The 21,041-nt window shown below is 47.0% G+C and overlaps 1 protein-coding gene across 3 annotated transcripts in view; it reads right to left on the bottom strand.

Moving 5' to 3' along the window:
* The window catches only part of LOC142492127 (uncharacterized), a 44,107-nt gene that overhangs the window by 4,602 nt on the left and 18,464 nt on the right, over positions 1-21,041 (bottom strand). The window lies entirely within an intron of this gene.

The following is a 21,041-nucleotide window of genomic DNA, read 5'->3' as shown; positions in this document are numbered from 1 at the left end:
AATTTATGAAATAGAAGAAGAAAATGTCTTCCTATCTGTATGTAAAAAATGACAGGCAAGACACTTTCCACATAGAAAATACCCAGAGGGTTTGGTAGGTAGCCATGTGGATTTATCGTTATTGAGGGACCAGAGCCTATATCACTAGGTGCCAGGGAATTTTTAAAGTTATTAATTTTTCTAAAAATTCCTGCTGGTCTATCAGAGAGTTTAGGTCATAGTACTGGATAATTTTCTAGAATATCCCAATGTTTATTGACAATCCGTTTGATGGCATTACCCTGGAAATTGTATTTGGTAATAAATGGGACAGTAATTTTGTCTGGAACTGAAAGGCCAGTTGTTGAACTGTTCTTGTTAATCAATAACTGGTTCCTGTGTAGGGCTCTAACTTTATGTCATGCATGGGTTAATAGATCTTGTTGACAACCCCTGGAAAGAAATGTGTCAAACAACCGTTTGGCTTGATGTTCAAAATCCACAATTACATCTTCGCCTTGTGAATTGGAGATGATCACTGGTAGCCATGAAAAAGCTGTTGGTGTATACCGCCTTGAAATTAAAATTGTGCCGTCACCTAAGGCCTCAAGAGTGATATTAAGAAAATCAATCTTAGAGACCAGATTCAAGGAGGTAAACACCAAATTAGCATCATTGTCATCATTGTATTTCAAAAATGATCGTAAAGATTCCTTGTCTTATTATTTTATTTTTCTAACACAATTCTACCTCCAAGCTTATAGTACAGTGATAGAGACATTCTTTGCCTCCAGTTATGCTAATTTGTTTGTGGGGGCATTGGAGCATCACTGTATCTGGCACAATATCGCCTTCGTAGAGCAGATAATAGTCCGGAAGCGTTTTATTGATGATGATGTGGAAGGGTGGACATACAGTACTTGAAAAGGAGAGGCAACTCTCAATGTATTACTTCCTGGTAAAAAAAAATTATATATAAAAGTTGTACATTAAAAACAACAGTAACATGTCATTGGTATGTTCACAATAAAGGTAAAGATAGAGTTGCATTTGTATAATCATTGTTTGGAAAAGAAAGAGTCCTTGAGTTTAATGCATGTGCATATAACATGTGGTTTTCCTGCACAGACAAGGAGATAAAAATGATAAAAGACAAAGAGAAGCTCATATAAATTGGAAATATATAGCGAGTGTGTAAATCCTGGTGGTTTTAATGACGACATCAGGTTTTTTTTCTGTTTCTTTTAGAAGATGATAGGAAGATAATGGACAGATAAGTACATTTCTATAACCATTTCTATTTATATTCTCAGTAAAGAATAAAATGTTTAATTGAGGTGCACAGTAAAGTATAATATCTTTATATTCATTGTAGTAATACATATTGCTCACTTTACTTCTTTTATGCCAACTACACTCCTTTATGATTGAAGTATCTTATCCTAAGTACATTAAATCACCCTATTTTATTTAATTGTGTTCTTAATTCTACCTATTTTTCTGTATTGATTAATTTCTTTTTTTACATTGATGGTGCTATATAACTACAGATACACACATACACACACACACACATACATACATATATAGAATCCACAGAAGCAGCCGGCACTCCACTTACAAGTAGAAAAAATTGGGTGCTTGTCCCATAAAGCAATAATAAACCATACGATACCGTTTGAAGCACGAGATCAGGAGACAGCACTCTGGTAAGTTTGATCACAAGTTTTTGTATTGAAAAAGACACATAAACCGACGTTTCGGTCCCCCAGTGGGACCTTTCGCACCACCAATGAGAAAGGTCCCACTGGGGGACCGAAACGTTTGTTTATGTGTCTTTTTCAATACAAAAACTTGTGATCAAACTTACCAGAGTGCTTTCTCCTGATCTCGTGCTTCAAACGGTATCGTATGGTTTACATACATATATATACAGTATATATATATATATATATATATATATATATATATATATATATATATACTGAGTTAAGTTATGGTGAGTAAAAAAAGTGACAAAAACCCTCCACAGTAAAGCAAATATGCAAATGTAAATACAACTGTATGCTCATCTGCATGTCTTAGGCAGGTCTGCAACCCCGCCTTTCACCATTATCACCCAGCACACAGCACTTCCACTGCAGCAAGGGATTCTGGGAATATATATATATGTATGTCTCCGTCACAGCATAGGATCTTATGTCCAAGATTAAGGAAGTAAACATAGTATTTCTCTATATGGGGTTTATTTACAGGGTTAAATAATACGCTAACAGTCCCACCGTCCCTTTAAGTCAAAACAAATCATAAAATAAGTGCTTATTCCTCTTAGGAGACTAACTACACATGCAGCTTCAGCCCTAACTAACTGGATGGACATCTAAGATGGTTACCACCCTAAAACAGGTACTATTATAGCTAAACATATACAGTCTCTGCACACAGCATTATAGTATTTCTCTTATCTGTTACTCCAAGGTTATGGAGCAGATGTCCCCGCTTCAGCATGGTCTCGCATCCTTCCTTCCTAGTAGAGCTCAGCCCCACGAGAGCTCAGAGAATCTCTCCTCTGTAAGTCCAATGTTAAAGTCAAGACATCCCCACTTCTGCACGGTCTTGCGTCCTTCCTTCCTAGGGCAGCTCAGCCCTACAAGAGCTCAGAGAATCTCTCCTCTGTAGTTCCATTACTATGGACCGGACATTCCCTGCTTCAGCACTGTCTCACGTCCTTCCTTCTTCTTCCTGGGATTAACAACCCAGGCAGTCCCAGCAGGCTCCGTAACCACTGTCCAGAAAGCCTAGGGGACTGTGCCAGCTTCCACAGCTGGGGAGAACTCTTCTCTGTTCCCCTTCTCTGTGAACAGCAGTCTTTCTCAGTGTGTAGTCACTTCCTGACTTTTAAAACTCCATGGGCAATCAGGAGTTCAGCCTGCTCCATTAGTTTGCAGCTGCTGTTGGCTCCTCAATGGAAATTAACTCTCTGTATGCTGGAAAGTCCCATAGCTGCCCTATTCCAGCACCTAGAGACAGGGATTGTATCACAATATATACATATATACAGGGCTTGACAAATTACCCAAAAAGCTACTCGCCCAACCAAAAAAACTACTCGCCCCATGACCTCGCCCCGGCCCCAATTTAAAAAAATGGAATAAATTCCTAATAACAACTAATAACGTTCATTTTTGATAATATACTGCACCGACACACTTTATTCGAGCAAATACCCAGTATGTACCTGGCAGATACCTGGAATGCGCCGCTCCTCACCTCTGACAAGCCCCGTTGTGTTTGGCTTCCCAGCCTGGGTTCATGCCTGGCTGACGGGCGGCTGATCTGTTAAATGATAATGATTAGGATTTAATAGGCTGCAATGCTTCGTGTGTCTACCAGATGGCATAAATTCATGAATTGTAATGCAGTATATATATATATACTGTGCAGTATTGCAGCCAGCGGGAATAAAATGCTTCAATCCCTGCCTGAAAAATACCTCAATGCACTCTGGCAGAAAACAGTCACAAACCTCAATACACCCGGGTATACCCGAATTCGTGGGACTAGCCGAGCTCGAATAAAGTGTGTCGCCAGTGTAGTTTATTTATTGTATTACATTTCTAATAAAGTGTATACTTCATGATTCTTCACCGACAACCAGCTCTCTCTCCCTCCTCCTCACTATCACCCTCTCTCCAATACCAGCTCTCCCTCTCCCCACTCAGCTCCATCCCTCTCCCCATCAGCTCTCTCCCTCTCCTCCCCTCAGCTCTCTCCCTCTCCCCCCTCAGCTCTCTCTCCCTAAGCTGTCTCTCTCTCCCCCTCAGCTTTTTCTCTCCCCCCCACCTCTGCTCTCTATTTCTCTCTCCCCCTCTGCTCTCTTCTCCCCAGCTCTCTAAGCTCTCTCGCCCCCTCAGCTCTCTCTCCCATGCCTACCTTTGGCGGACCCTACTGCATGGCCCACGTACAGCTGCAGCCGGCAACACAGCATATCCACCTCCTCCTCGCTCAGCTGTGGTGCCCCGATCAGAACAGACCACACGCTGGAGGGCTCCTCGGTGAAAGCCGACAGGCAGGGCTGCAGGTCGCAGCTCACTGAGCATAGCTGCTGGTGCATGGCCCGCAGGTCCTGAAAATAGAATAGCGTTGAAGAGGGGGAGGGCAATCCCCGTGCCGGTGCTCAAGATAATTGATTTGGTCAAGTAATGTCACAGTTGCCACGGTAACGTGACGTCAAATGACCCCGTGGCATCATTTGACGCCGCGCGAGGTAAGGAGGGGGGGCGCACTAAGGAGGAGAGCAGGCACGGGGGCACAGCAAAAAAAGTTTGCGCGCCCCTGGATTAGGCAAAGCAAAACCTGGGCAGAAACAGCCAATGTTGGTGAACAATAGTCTCTGCCACCCATCCTTCTCCTGAGCGCCAAGACACAGCTGCAGCTTAGTGCAAAATAAGACACACCTGTTTAAGCGTGATCACACCAGTGGTGGAACTTGTGATAATGCATGTGGGAGGGGCTACAGATGGTAAATTTTGCATTATGATGCCTGGAGGGGGGATCCTCACCCGGTCAAACAATTTGGAAGGTTAGACTGTGAGCCTGCTCTAATACTAGTACAAGAATAGTACCTAAATCACAAGGTTACTCCTATCACATACATCAGCTAAGAATCAAAGTACTTGCACATTCAGTGTGTAATACAGTATATGAGAGGGATTCTATAAATATGTGAATGGGACATACTGCATTACAGATACTAAATTACCTTTGGGATTTCAAATATCAATATGTTCTGCATATTTCACTTACACAAAATAAATTGCATTCTTTTGTTCATGTGATAATCTAATGACCAGTGTAATTCCATAACCAGTTGAAAAAATATTTCCCTTTACTTCTTATTAAAACGTCATTAATTGCAAAAATTCAATGTACACTGTAGCACCATCAATGTAAAAAAAATTAATCAATAGGTAGAATTAGAACACAATTTCATAAAATAGAGTGATTTTATGTATTTAAGATAAGATACTTCAATCATAAAGGAGTGGAGGTGGCATAAAAGAAGTAAAGTGAGCAACATATATTACTACAATGAATATAAAGGAATTATACTTGACTGTGCAGCTCAATTATACATTTTATTCTTTACTGAGTATATAAATAGAGATTATTAGATAAAATGTACTTATCTGTCCATTATCTTCCTATTGTCTTCTAGAAGAAAAAGAAAAAACTTGATGCTGTCATTAAAACCACCAGGGTTTATACACTCTCTGTATATTTCCAATTCCTATGAGCTTCTCTTTGTCCTTTATCATTTTTATCTCCTCGTCTGTGTGGGAAAACCACATGTTATATTCACATGCATTAAACTCAAGGGCTCTTTCTTTTCCAAACAATGCTAAACAAATGCTGCTCTATCTTTACCTTTGTTGATAACAACCCAATGACATGTTACTGTTGTTTTTAATGTACAACTTTTATTTGTAAAATATTTTACCAGAAAGTAATACATTGAGAGTTACCTCTTGTTTTCAAGTATGTCCTGGGCACAGTTATAGCAAACAATACATGGTTACATTAAATTAACAGAGGTTATACATAACTGTACATGTAAAGACATTGCATAAACAGTAAAGATAATATATTTTATGGGGGTATGTACAGTAACAGTTACAGACCCGATTAAAATGTGAGACAGCTTTAGTTTTGAAATAACTTTTCTTATCCCTGATACAAAATGCTAAAGAAGCACATTATTTAATGAAAAAATATATATACTGTTGGGTGTAATATGCTTTCATCAACCTTCATCTAGACTGTGTACAAAACCTATTGCGTATAAATGGAAAAATAAGTATGCATTAATGTACAGTAACAGGGTCAGCCTTAGAACAAGGCGCTCGCACGCTCCTCTTTCTCCTGTTGGCGCCGGGATCCATCTTTCACACGACCGAAAGGGGGAGCTGGAGAAGGGAGCGTGGGACCCCCCCTCTTCCAGCTCTTCCCTCTGGTAGGAAGTTGCATCCTGGTGCAGACAGGAGGAGGAAGTGGAGGGAGCCCGGGCCTCTGGACCAGCAGAGAGGTAGGTGTGGGAGTGTGTGGGTGTTGTGTGTCATCTTATCTTCTCCGCAGTCGGCTGCCTCCTGCACTGTCCGTCATGGCATTATATAAGCGGGCATTGCCATGACAACGTGATGTCACATGACGCCATGATGCGTTTTTCCATGGCAACATGACCTCACATGGAGCCGCGACGTCATGCAACCGCAACGCTGCCAGAGGAACACTGCTTGTCTAGGTAAGTCCCTCTTTTTTTTTTACAGGGGGCGGTCCAGCTGGCAGTATGCCGCCTTGGACCCCACAAAGCCTAAGTCTGGCTCTTTCATGTTGTAGACATAAGAATAGTCTGTTTAGCATCTGGGTTGTAGTGAAGATTGCTGAATGAAGGCTAGACTTTAAACTAAAATGGGCTAGTTTTATTCAATTGTTAATATTTATTTTATTAAGCATGATTAACAGAACAAAGTGTTGATACTAGAGCAGATGAAATTGTATTTATTTTTTGTCAGCCCAGCCATTTGATTACATCTTTTTACAATGTAAGAAAGAAGGGAAACTGTGGCGCATGAACTCTTGAAAAAGGCTATTAATTATTACATGTTTACAATGTAAGCCTCATCAGCACAGTTTGTGACTATTTCAACTAGGAAGACTTACCCTTACGCTTATTGAAGTTGACGTGTGTGTACATAGGTAATGAATTGGTAACAATGTATTGAACTGAGAATTTGGCTTTACTACTCTAATGTAGAAGGTGTAGAGTGGAGGGTAAGAGGTCCACATTAAGGAGAAGGGAGTATGAAAAGAAAGAGGGTGGATGTTGGACTCTGATATTGAGCCCTTCCCCCCAGAAGGTGGCTAAACATAATTATCTTGGATGTAACTGTGTATGCTACAAGCTCCTGTGGCCTGGCTGCATTTCCTCCTTGCAGGGGCCTTCGTTGCCTGGCCTACCTTGGGCCAATCTGTTCCGGTGCTGAAGCGCTGGATCCCCAGTGCTAGCTTCTTAGTTCCTGTGGCCTGCTGTATTCCTCCTTGCAGAGGCCTTTGTGCTGCCCTACCCCTGTCCTCCTTATAGGGGCCCTTTCTACGCTCAAGCGGCTCCGTTCCAAGTTCCTGTTTCTGACGCTGAAGCTGCTTCACTGAAGCGCCACGCACCTGCCTTCCCTTTGCCGACCCTCGCTTTTATCCTCAACCTCCGCTCCTGTGCTGCCTGCCTTGACCCCAGCCTGGATAACGTTTATGCTGCTTTCTCCAACCCTGACCCGGCTACCTCTGACCACGGAATATGCACTCCAGATCCAGCTTCGTGGTCTAAGGTCAGTGTTTTCACATACCCACCCAATACACTATTTTGTATCATCTTTGCGGTGTGCTGTCTTCTTTGGTCATCAGGATTCCCCTGGTTACCACACGTCTATATGTTGCATATGGGACACGTATCTGCCTTCCAACCAAAACGTGAGTGCAAATCTCCATACCATGACTATATATATATATATATATACTAGCTGATATACCCGGCGTTGCCCGGCGTGGAAGGGCAGGGGGCATGGAGTGGAAGGGCGGGGGGGGCCAAGGGGAGTGGAAGGGCGGGGTGGGGCAAAGGGCAGGGGGGAAAAGGGCACGGAGGGAGGGGGCAAAGGGCAGGGAGGGGTGGGGGGGGGCAAAGGGCAGGGAGTGGCGGGGGGGCAAAGGGCAGGGAGAGGCGGGGGGCAAAGGACAGTGAGGGGCGGGGGGGCAAAGGGCAAGGAGGGGCGAGGGGGCAAAGGGCAGGGAGGGGCAAAGGGCAGGGGGGGCAAGAGGGCAGGGAGGGGGGCAAAGGGCAGGGGGGGCAAGAGGGCAGGGGGGGCAAGAGGGCAGGGGGGGCAAGAGGGCAGGGGGGGCAAAAGGGCAGGGGGGTCAAGAGGGCAGGGAGGGGCAAGGGGGTCAAGAGGGCCAGGAGGGGCGGGGGGCCAAAGGGCAGGGAGGGGCGGGGGGTTAAGGGCAGGGAGGGGCAAAAAGGCAGGGAGGGGCTGGGGTGCCAAAGGGCAGGGAGGGGATGGGGTGCCAAAGGGCAGGGAGGGGTGGGGGGGTGCCAAAGGGCAGGGAGGGGCAGGGGTGCCAAAGGGCAGGGAGGGGCGGGGGTGCCAAAGGGCAGGGAGGGGCGGGGGGCCAAAGGGCAGGGAGGGGCAGGGGGGGCCAAAGGGCAGGGAGGGGCGGGGGGGCCAAAGGGCAGGGAGGGGCGGGGGGCCAAAGGGCAGGGAGGGGTGGGGGGGCCAAAGGGCAGGGAGGGGCGGGGGGGCCAAAGGGCAGGGAAGGGCGGGGTGGCCAAAGGGCAGGGAGGGGTGGGGAGGCCAAAGGGCAGAAAGGGGCGGGGGGGCCAAAGGGCAGGGAGGGGTGGGGGGCAAAGGGCAGGGAGGGGCGGGGGGCTAAGGGCAGGGGATGGCGGGGGGGCTAAGGGCATGGAGGGGCGGGGGGGCTAAGGGCAGGGAGGGGCAAAGAGGGCAGGGGGCAAGAGGGCAGGGAGGGCAGGGGGGCAAGAGGGCAGGGGGGGCAAGGGGGCAAGAGGGCAGGGAGGGAGGGGGGCAGGGAGGGACGGAGGGGGGCAGGGAGGGAGGGAGGGGGGCAAAGGGCAGGGGGGGCAAGAGGGCAGGGAGGGAGGGGAGCAAAGGGCTGGGGGGGCAAGAGGGCAGGGAGGGAGGGGGCAAGAGGGCAGGGAGGGAGGGGGCAGGGACGGGGGCAAGAGGGCAGGGGAGGCAAGAGGGCAGGGATGGAGGGGTGCAAAAGGCAGGGGGGGCAAGAGGGCAGTGAGGGAGGGGGGCAAAGGGCAGGGGGGGCAAGAGGACAGGGAGGGAGCGGTGCAAGAGGGCAGGGAGGGAGGGGGGCAAGAGGCTAAAGGGCAGGGGGGCAAAGGGCAGAGGGGCAAAGGGCAGGGGGGCAAAGGGGAAAAGGGGAAAAGGGCAGGGGGAGGGAGGGCAGGGGGAGGGAGGGCAGGGGGCAAAGGTCAGGAGGAGGGAGGGCAGGGGGCAAAGCGCTTTGGGAGGGAGGGAAGGGGGGGGCAAAGGGCATTGGGAGGGAAGGGAAGGGGGGGCAAAGGGCATTGGGAGGGAGGGAAGGGGGTGCAAAGGGCATTGGGAGGGAGGGCAGGGGGGCAAAAGGCAGGGGGAGGGAGGGCAGGGGGGCAATGGGCATTGGGAGGGAGGGCAGGGGGGCAAAGGGCAGGGGTAGGGAGGGCAAAGGGGGGCAAAGGGCAGGGGGGGCAAAGGGCAGGGGGCAGGGAGGGTAGGGGGGCAAAGGGCAGGGGGGGGAGAGTCAGGGACGCGTTAAATAACCCATTCCCCTGCGTTTCCTCACCTTGCACACGGCCACGCTCCTCTTCCTCCGGATAACGGCCGCCCTCCTCCTCCACCTCGGGCTCCTCCGCGGAGAGGCTGAGACGCTCCGGTGAGGAGGTGCTGTGCCTTTCGCGGGGAGAGGCGGAGAGAGCCGGAGGAGAGGTGGAGACAGACGGAGGAGAGGCGGAGACAGCCGGAGGAGAGGCGGAGACAGCCGGAGGAGAGGCGGAGACAGCCGGAGGAGAGGCCTGTGTGAGGGGAGAGCCGCGTGCTCTGTGTGTGTGTGTGTGTGTGTGTGTGTGTGTTTGTGTGTGTGTGTGTGTGTGTCGTCACTCCGCCTCAGGCCAATGAGAGGTGTGCGGGGGCGGGCGGGCCAAGGGAGCAATCTCATTCGCCTGGCCCACGGTCCAATGTGATTGCCGCTAGGGACACAGGGAGGGACACAGGGAGACACAAACAAACAGACAGACAAGCAACAACACATAGGACACTTTGAAAAATATATAGTAGATATATATATATATATATATATATATATATATATATATATATATATATATAGAGAGAGAGAGAGAGAGAGAGAGAGAGAGAGATAGATAGATAGATAGATAGATAGATAGATAGATAGATAGATAGATAGATAGATAGATAGATAGATAAAACAAACAAAAACAAGCGCACTCATAGTGTAGTAAAGTTACAAAATATTTATGGGACTGGATAAAATATAAAATGCGCACTCACAAACGAACCAGGAACAAGAGCATGTATGAGAACAATTCTCAATCGCCAACAGTAGCAGCAGGGTCCCAGCAAGGTATCTTGTGCCGATGTGGTGTTTCACTTGTAATCTGAAGGGACCGGTGGATGTGTCAGAACTTCCGTGTACCGTATGCAAAGCATGCACGCTGCGCGCCTCCCCACCCCGGTCCCGCCGCCCACCGAAGCCGGTCTCAGGCTATCAGGACCTCCAGCTACTTGCAACGTCACAGGGATCTCCGGATTGGCTGTAGCATCCTTCGGCAAACAGTCTATGCTTAGGCTGCCCTTTCAAAGAAGGAGCCAGTGTTCCCGTCTGTTCAATCGTGCATACACGATGGGAACACTAGCTGCTTCTTTGTAAGGGCAGCCTAAGCAGACACTACTCCTTGAGAAAGCGTTGTGAAGCGTGAAACGTGTGGGAGTGCTATCCCCCTGTTTTGTTGTAGTATGTCTATTTGTTTTTAATGTAGTTTAATAAAAAAAAGTGCTTTCGTATAGTTTTTGCGTCCAGCCCATCCTACGTTGATCTTTTAGACAGTGTATTGGGACTGATCTTTGATTTGTATTGTATATTTTATATATAATTTTTACACTTTTTATGTTTTTTTATATGATCATTACCAAGTAAAAATGTTTTTGTTTAGTTTAACACATTGTCATTACTTTCATATATTTCCCTATTTTGTATGGGGTCATATATACTTGCACATATCTCCCAACATATATGGTCTTAGTAATTTCAGCTACACGAGACTTTGTGTGGTATATACCTGTGTTGGCATAGATATTGGTAGGCACTACTTCATTTTTTTTTGTATATATATATATATATATATATATATATATATATATATATATAAAATCAAAAAAGAAATAAACGATACCCTAAAGGGTACCCTTTGCTTGCTTCATTCATTGTAACATCGCCAGAAGAAGAGATCAGTGTATCTCGAAGCATTTCGTTAGCCACAGAACGGTATCGTTTATTTATTTTTTGATTATTGAAGCTCGGCTAACACGATACTGATACCTCTACATGTGTATATATACTGTATATATATATATATATATATATATATATATATATATATATATATATATATATATATATATATATATATATATATATAGCTTTTGCTTGCTTCATTCATTGTAACATCGCCGGAAGAAGAGATCAGTGTATCTCGAAAGCTCGCACAAATAAAAGCATTTCGTTAGCCACAGAACGGTATCATCTATTTATTTTTTGATTATATATATATATATATATATATATATATATATATATATATATATATATATATATAAAATCCAGATGTACAAAATCCGCAGCACTCACCAATTCAAATGCAAAAACAATTTAATGTAGAAACACAAGCATCAGGGGTAACAGCAGGTAAAAAGAAGCGACGTTTCGGACCTCCCGGGAGCTTGAGAAAGGACCGGGAGGTCTGAAACGTCGCTTCTTTTTCCCTGCTGTTACCTATTATGTATGCGGTCATATATACTTGCACATATCTCCCAACATATATGGTCTTAGTAATTTCAGCTACACCAGACTTTTTGTGGTGTATACTTGTGTTGGAATAGATATTGGTAGGCACTACTTCATTTTCTATTTTTTTTGTATATATATATATATATATATATATATATATATATATATATATATATATATATATATATATATATATATATATATATATATATATATATATATATATATATATATATATATATATATATATATATATATATGTAGCCATGCTGTAAAATGGACTGCAGTTTCCTCTCCTGCTGGCAGTAAGGCCTGGTAAGTAACAGGGATGCCAGCAGTAATCATGGAGGTTTACCCTCACACCCTGGTGAGGTGCCCTATGTGTGGATGGGAGTGGCTACATACTCTGAGTCCATCATTAGTGACATCAGAGATGTGCCCGCCCCCTGGAGATATAAGGCACAGCACTGTTCAAAGTTAGTGTGTTGGAGTAAGGAGCAGGTCTGCGTTGAGACCTGGGGATAGAGGGCGCTAGTGCTGTAACTAGTGGCCCTGTACTGATAAATCAGCATCAAGTTGTTAACGCCATACTGTGTCCAGGGACCTGGCACAGGGGTGATCTCCCTGAGGGGAGAGGGGATCCCACTCCATTGGGAGGGTGTGCCTTTGAAAGGAGTACACGGTGCAATGTGTGGCTAAGTGACACTGCGAGGGGCAGCTAGCCCACATCAAGCAATAAAGAATGACCTTGCATAAAGACACTTCACTGTGTGAGTCTGGAATTACTCAGCAGGGGAAGGCACCACCAAGAAGGAGTTCCTCATCAGAACCATCTCCTTGCGGACGCAGAGATCCTGATGAGGTGGAGGCGCTGCACTGGATATAGGTTGGACTCATGCACACTACCTCAGCTGCCTGTCTGGGTTGGCAATCCCCACACAACATCATGCGGGAGACTCAGGAGTCCTGTTGCCAACAGGTGCACCACCAGACACTACCATGTAATGGGGACTGGTTAGACCACAGGGGCCAATGTGAGATTGGGTGGGTCAGGCCAGGTCAGAAAATCCGTTACATTTGGAGGCGCTGCTGAGATACCTGTCAACAGTACAGGCTTTTGCTAGGCACACTAGGAAACAGGAGAGTGTATGCTGCCACTTTGTGCTGTGTTGGGACGGAATCTAGGGGTAGTCAGGGGGCTGATGGAGTTGTCAGTTCGCAGGGACGACCTAGGGGCCTGAAAGGAGTTGGGGGTTTGGAGCCGGGCTATAGCTGTCCTAGTCACCTTGAGGCAGTGCTAGTTGGTAGGATGCCTGGAGGGATAGCCTGCTAACGAGGTCAGGAATTCTGGAAAGGGTCTGCGCTAGGCTAGCCAACAGTAGGTAGACGTCCAAGACACTCCTGATGAAACCGCTATACGGAGAAACGCGTAGAGTGAACCCTGATGAGAGAAGACCACTAAAAGATCGAAGTTCCCCAGAGAGCCAAGCGCAGATGACGTCACTTCCGGTTTCCGGTTTGGGTGAGACGCATCAGTGAAACGCACGCCGAGGCGAAGGGGGGACTAACACAGCTGCTTTGCACAGAGATCCAATATGTGATCTAAACGCTTGTTATTCTTTTATACATTGTGAGTGTATTGTACATCCACTTACCATTTTAATAGATATTTCGTACAGTCTGCACTATGTCTGTTTCCTCATTTTTTACCTAAGGTCCTCAGTATCCACCTAGATACAATGACCCACCTCTACCACGGGTAGACAGGCTGTCCCTGAAAGATACCTTTATGGGAACAACACTCACCATACACTTGTGAGTACTTAGCACACCGCACTTTAAAAAATTTTTTTTAATTTATTTACATCACAATACTGCACCATCAGGAAATGTGTTTCTGTTTTACATGACTTTGCGCTTCCTGATGATCTTCACTTCTTAGACGTCCAAGTACTGCATGGAAGAGCCAGAGTACTCTAGCCATTCCAGACCACTTACCGAAGGGAGCACAGACTGGGAGGAAGGAGATACAGCAGACACTGAGTGAGTGAGCCTAGCCTGAGGTAGTGCAAACACGAGTCCAGCCTACATTAGGTACACAAGGTGGTGCATCAAGGCAATCTTTATTGTACCGGTGTGGTTGCTGCCCCGCAGAGAGGAGCTCCATGTACAATCACAGTAAATACAGCGACCAAATGGCGACCGCAAGAATGGAGGATCCGCGCGGTGCGGAAGGTCCACAATGGCGGACGGAGGCAGATGGAGGGAGACCATGTAGTGTGCGTTCCGCTGAAGAGCAAGATACTGATGTGACTTTGACAAGCCTGTTGTGGAGTGGCGCGAAAGCAGTGGTCGCGCCGTTTTGGTCCTGCCTAGGACCTAGGGGTACTACCCCTGAGAACACTGAGGAGGACATTGCGGTGATTTGTGGAGAACATTATGAGATTGACTGTCAGTCGGCATACAAACAGTTAAACGCTACCTCAACGCTCAAAGAGACTGACAGTGCAACCAAAATGGCGGCTCCCGCTTCCCTGGGAGACCGTGTGGATTAATTGCAGAAAATTCTGCAAATGCTGTACTTGCAGAGAGTTGGCCAGGAGTAGCGCCAACAGGAAAACCCCGCCTTGATGGGGGGTATGGCGCGAAAGCTGAAGCCGCGCCCTCATGGACAATAACTAACTCAGCCCCAGTGCTGAGTCAACCGATCAACCTGTGGGACCTCCCCCTAATCTCAACCAGGGGGAGTGGTTTCCAACTGTGCCCAGTGGGAACGGATCCTGCCGAGCGAGGAGCTGGTAAGCCGGCCGCACCCTTACAGACAGTAGTTCCTGTAATCAGTGCTGCCCGCGGAAAAGAGGACAAGGATTTTGCAAACCAAAAGGTTGCAAGAAATTGGCCGGGACTGGCGCCAAAGAAAGAACCCCGCCCTGTCGGGGGTAGTGGCGCGAAACCTGAAGCCGAGCCCCCCAGGACTGTGAAAAGTACAGCCCTAATTCCGGGACATCCTATAAGACTGTGGGACCCTCCCATAATCTCCACAAGTGGGGGTGGTTTAAAGCTTTGTAAGATGAGGGTGGAGCTAGTCAAGGGAGTGGTTGGCAATCCAACCCCTGCTCATCAGTCACGAGGAGCCAGTACGCTGAACAGACCGTTGCTGCGAGTACCTCCTATCGTGACTATGGCCTGTAAGCAGGAAGAGAGTGCCATGGTATCTACCCAACCCTACTCAGCACCAGGAGGCTTCCTGGTGATTCGGGTGGCAGGCACTGAGACAGTGGCGTGCCTCTGCTTACAGTGCAGATTACCCGGTGGCACCGTGGGCACGGCTGCATGCTGCCCGCACTGTGGCCTCCAGTACATGTGTCCCATGCCTACTTTTGTGCCCTACCAGGCCGTCGAAGCAGTGAGAGATACGGCTATGCTGTCAGCCGAGCTTCCAGGCGCACTGTGGAGGGAAGGTGCGGATCCTGGAGAATGGGGATCGGGGCCGGTTGTCAGAACCGAGCCCACGGAGAAAGAAGCTAGCGGTCAGTATACTGGCCGAGAGACTAAGCGACGGTCACCCCGACCGGTGACCTCAAGCAAGGTGGAAGTGGACTCCTCGGACGAGGAACCCATGGTGTCGTCCGGTGTAGTGATTCGGCAACCATCAACCTCCTGCGGCGGTAACGGGAGAAAAGTGCCACTTACCGGGGCTGTCGGTGAAAGGAGCTTGGTGTCACCAGTGCCGCGAAAGACCGAGAGACGGAGTCCTTCGACTCCAGGGACCGGCGGGTCCAGTGGTGAGGGTCGATCCACACCCCGGAGCGGTAAGAGCAGTCCTTGTTCTTACCTGGCTCTGACGGCGCCCTCGGCGGCGGAAAGGCGTTACCAGGCCCAGGCGGTGCGGCAGAACCAAGCGGAACTTCCGGATGTCATGGTGGAGGAAGAGGTCCCGCTTGGGGACCCATCCCAAGATGGCGGAGCGTCCAGCCTCGTAGATGACGTCACTTCCGGCGGGCGTGGCAGACCAACTGGAGAGACGATTACGCATCGTGGATCGGGCAGTGCTTCCCGATCGCCCGGGGGTCCCAAGAAGAGTTGGCAGGCGGCGAGAAAGGAGAGCGGTGAAACCCGACCAGCGGAGAGCCCTTGCGGTAACTCTGGACAATGTAGTGGGAGTGAGCAGGTCGGAACCCCGCAGATACCCACCGTCCGCCCTTATGCCCAACCCCACGCCTTAGTTAAAGCCCCAGTCCCGGTAACGTTTTCCCGGGGGTCCTTGTCAAGTTTGGGAGTGTCCGGAGAATCCCAAGGTACCTCCGAAGAACAGACTGGGGAGAGACTGGGGGGTTTCACATCAGATGACGGGTCGTTGGGTGGGGGTTATTCGCGGGAAGTGTCAATTTCTAGCGGGTGCCCTAACGTGTGGGGCGGCCTAATTCCCAAACTACCGGGACATCTGGAGTGTCCTCCTGGGGAGAGCAAGAGGAAGGGGACTCCATAGAATCTGCCCCTGAAGAGTTTAGGGAGACCCGGTGGTGGGCCCCCTTATTCGAGGGTTATGTGGGTTGGTTGGACCGTACTCGGTTCCTGCTAGAGAGGGAGGATGTGGTTGACTACTGGTGGGCTCGTGGGGAGATTACGGCAGAAGATCGGAAAAGAGAAATGCAGGAGCGGTGGTACCAGATTCGCCACCATAACATAGAGCCCATGGGTTTCAGTATGTTAACGGATCCGGTAGACCCGGATGAGCCCCAATCGTGGGTGTTACCCGGGAAGGCGGGCAACGCAAAGTTGACCCGTGCCAGTAGGGCAGAGAGGGCCATTATCACAAAATATAAAAATTCCCATGGCCTGGAATATCCGTATGTTCCTGAACCCCTCATGCAGGAAATTGAGGACAACAGGGATAGGTGGTTGCGCGAAACCATAGAGTTGTATATGGTGAACAAGGGTGGCGCCATTACTGGGCACAAGGCCGAGGAGCGAATTGCGCAGCTCATGCGGGTAAGGAGTATAGGACGGAGCATCTACAAGCACAAGGTTGTATACAGACCAGAAAATGGGCTACCGCGTGAGTACAGCATTATGGTCCTGGATATGGGGGGTCGGGAAGTAAAGAAACCCGATCTACGTCACTACTATTAGGAGGTACAGGACAGCTGTTGTGCGAGTTAGTGCCTGCTGGTCAGGGCGTGCTTTGTGCGATACCCTTTACTGTGAAGTTCAAATGTTGTAACCAATTATGTGTTCCATTTTTCAGTGCTTCCCAGAGAAGGTACAACAAATTTAGGTCCCAGACGGGGCGTTGGGATTCACCAGGAGGAGAATATAGCCATGCTGTAAAATGGACTGCAGTTTCCTCTCCTGCTGGCAGTAAAGCCTGGTAAGTAACAGGGATGCCAGCAGTAATCAAGGAGGTTTACCCTCACACCCTGGTGAGGTGCCCTATGTGTGGATGGGAGTGGCTACATACTCTGAGTCCACCATTAGTGACATCAGAGATGTGCCCGCCCCCTGGAGATATAAGGCACAGCACTGTTCAAAGTTAGTGTGTTGGAGTAAGGAGCAGGTCTGCGTTGAGACCTGGGGATAGAGGGCGCTAGTGCTGTAACTAGTGGCCCTGTACTGATAAATCAGCATCAAGTTGTTAACGCCATACTGTGTCCAGGGACCTGGCACAGGGGTGATCTCCCTGAGGGGAGAGGGGATCCCACTCCATTGGGAGGGTGTACCTTTGAAAGGAGTACACGGTGCAATGTGTGGCTAAGTGACACTGCGAGGGGCAGCTAGCCCACATCAAGCAATAAAGAATGACCTTGCATAAAGACACTTCACTGTGTGAGTCTGGAATTACTCAGCAGGGGAAGGCACCACCAAGAAGGAGTTCCTCATCAGAACCATCTCCTTGCGGACGCAGAGATCCTGATGAGGTGGAGGCGCTGCACTGGATATAGGTAGGACTCATGCACACTACCTCAGCTGCCTGTCTGGGTTGGCAATCCCCACACAACATCATGCGGGAGACTCAGGAGTCCTGTTGCCAACAGGTGCACCACCAGACACTACCATGTAATGGGGACTGGTTAGACCACAGGGGCCAATGTGAGATTGGGTGGGTCAGGCCAGGTCAGAAAATCCGTTACATATATATATATATATATATATATATATATATATATATATATATATATATATATATATATATATATATACTATATAAACTATATAAACTATAAAAATACTAAGTGCGCAAATTAAAACAATTAAATAAAAATAGTAACAGTTGCTGCCTGAATGTTAAGCTATACACAATAGCACATATATAGGGGAAGGGAAAAACATCGGCGCAAACCTGCTAACTAAACAATAAAATTGAGCATAAATGGACTGAGGATATATTGGGGATTGCTGGTTGCTCTGAAATAAAATGAAGAGAAAACAAAATATGGTGAAGTACGTTTTAATAAAAGTATATGCGCAAAAGTAGATCGCTACTTACAAAGTAGCAGATGTTAACAAGCATATAGGATATAATAATCCTCTCCGTCCTGCTGCCTGGAGTTGCGATGTGCTTGTCCTCCACGTAGAATGCCGAAATCTTCCGTGGTTGCTCTCCTCCGGCTGCAGCTATTCTCCTGAGCTTCCTGGTTGTTCCTCCGATCTCGCGAGACTGGCCTGCTGATGTCACTCAACCGGGATCACGGCCGCAACTCGGGTATACTGTCCAGAGCTGATCAGACACACTTATTCCCCAGATGAAGTCCTAGTTACAGGACAAAACGCATAGGGTGGAGGCTCTAAGACAACTCTTAGCTCCCCTATTAAGTATCTAGATCCAGCAGAATGTCCCGATCACCCCTGGACAGTATACCCGAGTTGCGGCCGTGATCCCGGTTGAGTGACGTCAGCGGGCCAGTCTCGCGAGATCGGAGGAACAACCAGGAAGTTCAGGAGTATAGCTGCAGCCGGAGGAGAGCCACCACGGAGGATTTCGGCATTCTACATGGAGCACAAGCACATCGCAACTCCAGGCAGCAGGACGGAGAGGATTATTATATCCTATATGCTTGTTAACATCTGCTACTTTGTAAGTAGCTATCTACTTTTGCGCAAATACTTTTATTAAAACGTACTTCACCATATTTTGATTTCTCTTCATTTTATTTCAGAGCAACCAGCAATCCCCAATATATCCTCAGTCCATTTATGCTCAATATTATTGTTTAGTTAGCAGGTTTGCGCCGATGTTTTTCCCTTCCTATGTATATATATATATATATATATATATATATAGACCATACGATACCGGTTGCAACACGACATCAAGGGACAGCACGCAGGTAAGTAAATCAAAAATGTTCTATATTTGATAGAAGACACAAAAACCGACGTTTCGGTCCCCCAGTGGGACCTTTCTCAAGGTGGTGCAATTGAATGCAGTGCACAATACATATATATACCCCAAACCCCAGTGCAATTCAACAAAACCAATCACAGTTAATTAGCCTCACCTGCCTATGTGACATGCATCCACAGTATCAGCAGGTAAAGAGCGTCCATTTTGAATATATTAACTCTATATTTGATTACCTGATATGTGTTTAGGCATGCGCAAAAAGGCTCAGGAATTGCATAATGTTACTGCTGAGAGACTACATAAGTCTGCCAGACCCAGCGATATCTTGGATAACCGGAGAGAGTGCGCATGGGCTAAACTGATCTGGAGCTGATACCTGGATAGATTAACTATTTCAGGGACGTGCAAAATACACATTGTAACAGCAAGTTAAGCGAAACATGTGAAACACCTGATGTGCTCACCGTAAATGTGCAAAAAAATGTGAGAGATTAAAACATATATACACACGTGTGGATGACGTGGCTGACTAGAATCTAGGACAATATATAAATGCTGAAAGCACTCAGCCATATAACGCCTAATGCATAGTGTAAGAAATGATAATGCAATGATGACTCTATGCATCATGTCAGGAAGCGACAATCTATCCAGGTATCAGCTCCAGATCAGTTTAGCCCATGCGCACTCTCTCCGGTTATCCAAGATATCGCTGGGTCTGGCAGACTTATGTAGTCTCTCAGCAGTAACATTATGCAATTCCTGAGCCTTTTTGCGCATGCCTAAACACATATCAGGTAATCAAATATAGAGTTAATATATTCAAAATGGACGCTCTTTACCTGCTGATACTGTGGATGCATGTCACATAGGCAGGTGAGGCTAATTAACTGTGATTGGTTTTGTTGAATTGCACTGGGGTTTGGGGTATATATATGTATTGTGCACTGCATTCAATTGCACCACCTTGAGAAAGGTCCCACTGGGGGACCGAAACGTCGGTTTTTGTGTCTTCTATCAAATATAGAACATTTTTGATTTACTTACCTGCGTGCTGTCCCTTGATGTCGTGTTGCAACCGGTATCGTATGGTCTGTTATTGCTTTATGGGATAAGCACCAAAACTTATTTACTTGCATATGGTGTGCCGGCTGTGCATTGGATTCTATATATATATATATATATATATATAAAATCCTGATGTACAAAATCCGCAGCACTCACCAATTCAAATGCAAAAACTATTTAATGTAGAAACACAAGCATCAGGGGTAACAGCAGGGAAAAAGAAGCGACGTTTCGGACCTCCCGGGAGCTTGAGAAAGGACCGGGAGGTCCGAAACGTCGCTTCTTTTTCCCTGCTGTTACCCCTGATGCTTGTGTTTCTACATTAAATTGTTTTTGCATTTGAATTGGTGAGTGCTGCGGATTTTATACATCAGGATTTTGTCTATTTTTGCTGCTGGATGGTGATCCTGGTTGCACTGCTTGCACCACAACTGACCAGATAAGTTGCTTTCCTTATACATTCCCCTATTGAGTGCCCTGAACATTCTTGTGTGTCTATATTTATATAAATATATATATATATGTATATATGTATATGTATATGTATATATATATATATATATATATATATATATATATATATATATATATATATATATATATATGTGTGTGTGTGTGTGTATATATATATATATATATATATATATATATATATATATATATATATAGCAATGCACAACACCATCATGTCCCTAAGGGCAGATGAAAAGAGACAGCACACTGAAGGTAAGAAAAAGTAGTATGTATTAAAACATAGGCACCACAACCAACCAACGTTCGGTCCTCAGGATGGGACCGTCTTCCAGGTAATGCAGTGTTAAAGTGCCAAACATAAAACATATATAACCACAATCCCATGCACACCCCTACTCACCACCAATGGCAAACATCCCAGGGAGTATACCAGCTGCAGCAGCAAAAATCACTGTGAGTGCTGATATCCCAAGGCGTGAATCCTCCCTGATTCACTGTATACTTTATCAGATGTCCGTGTGGGCTATTTTACATC

This window comes from Ascaphus truei, chromosome 4 (genome assembly GCF_040206685.1).
Source record: "Ascaphus truei isolate aAscTru1 chromosome 4, aAscTru1.hap1, whole genome shotgun sequence".
In the NCBI taxonomy this organism is placed as follows: Eukaryota; Metazoa; Chordata; class Amphibia; order Anura; family Ascaphidae; genus Ascaphus; species Ascaphus truei.
Note: the sequence above shows the minus strand (reverse complement) of the source record. Positions and strands in the feature narration are given on the sequence as shown.